Source organism: Musca vetustissima, unplaced genomic scaffold (genome assembly GCF_032173495.1).
Source record: "Musca vetustissima isolate MV318-11 ecotype Yass unplaced genomic scaffold, APGP_CSIRO_Mvet_v1 utg97763, whole genome shotgun sequence".
NCBI classification, from domain to species: Eukaryota; Metazoa; Arthropoda; class Insecta; order Diptera; family Muscidae; genus Musca; species Musca vetustissima.
In genome coordinates, this window is record NW_026888962.1 from 81,874 (window position 1) to 82,700 (window position 827).

Consider the following 827-nt stretch of genomic DNA (forward strand, 5'->3'; position numbering starts at 1 on the left):
AAATCCACGCCTTGTGTAGTTCCCTCAAAAAATATTCTTTAAAAAATCCACGCCTTGTGTAGTTCCCTCAAAAAATATTCTTTAAAAAATCCACGCCTTGTGTAGTTCCCTCAAAAAATATTCTTTAAAAAATCCACGCCTTGTGTAGTTCCCTCAAAAAATATTCTTTAAAAAATCCACGCCTTGTGTAGTTCCCTCAAAAAATATTATTTAAAAAATCCACGCCTTGTGTAGTTCCCTCAAAAAATATTCTTTAAAAAATCCACGCCTTGTGTAGTTCCCTCAAAAAATATTCTTTAAAAAATCCACGCCTTGTGTAGTTCCCTCAAAAAATATTCTTTAAAAAATCCACGCCTTGTGTAGTTCCCTCAAAAAATATTCTTTAAAAAATCCACGCCTTGTGTAGTTCCCTCAAAAAATATTCTTTAAAAAATCCACGCCTTGTGTGGGTCCCTCAAAAAACATTCTTAAAAAAAATCCACGCCTTGTGTAGGTCGCAGAAAAAATATTCTTTAAAAAATCCACGCCTTGTGTAGGTCCCTCAAAAAATATTCTTTAAAAAATCCACGCCTTGGGTAAGACGACCTCAAAAAATATTCTTTAAAAAATCCACGCCTTGTGTAGGTCCTTCAAAAAATATTCTTTAAAAAATCCACGCCTTGGGTAAGACCGAAAAAAATATTCTTTAAAAAATCCACGCCTTGTATAGGTCCTTGAAAAATATATTTTTAATTCTGATCTTTTTTTTAATTACCTTTTGTTGTTTTTTCTTCGAAAAAATTGAGTTTCTTCAATAAAATAAAAATAAACATCGGAGACATACCTGT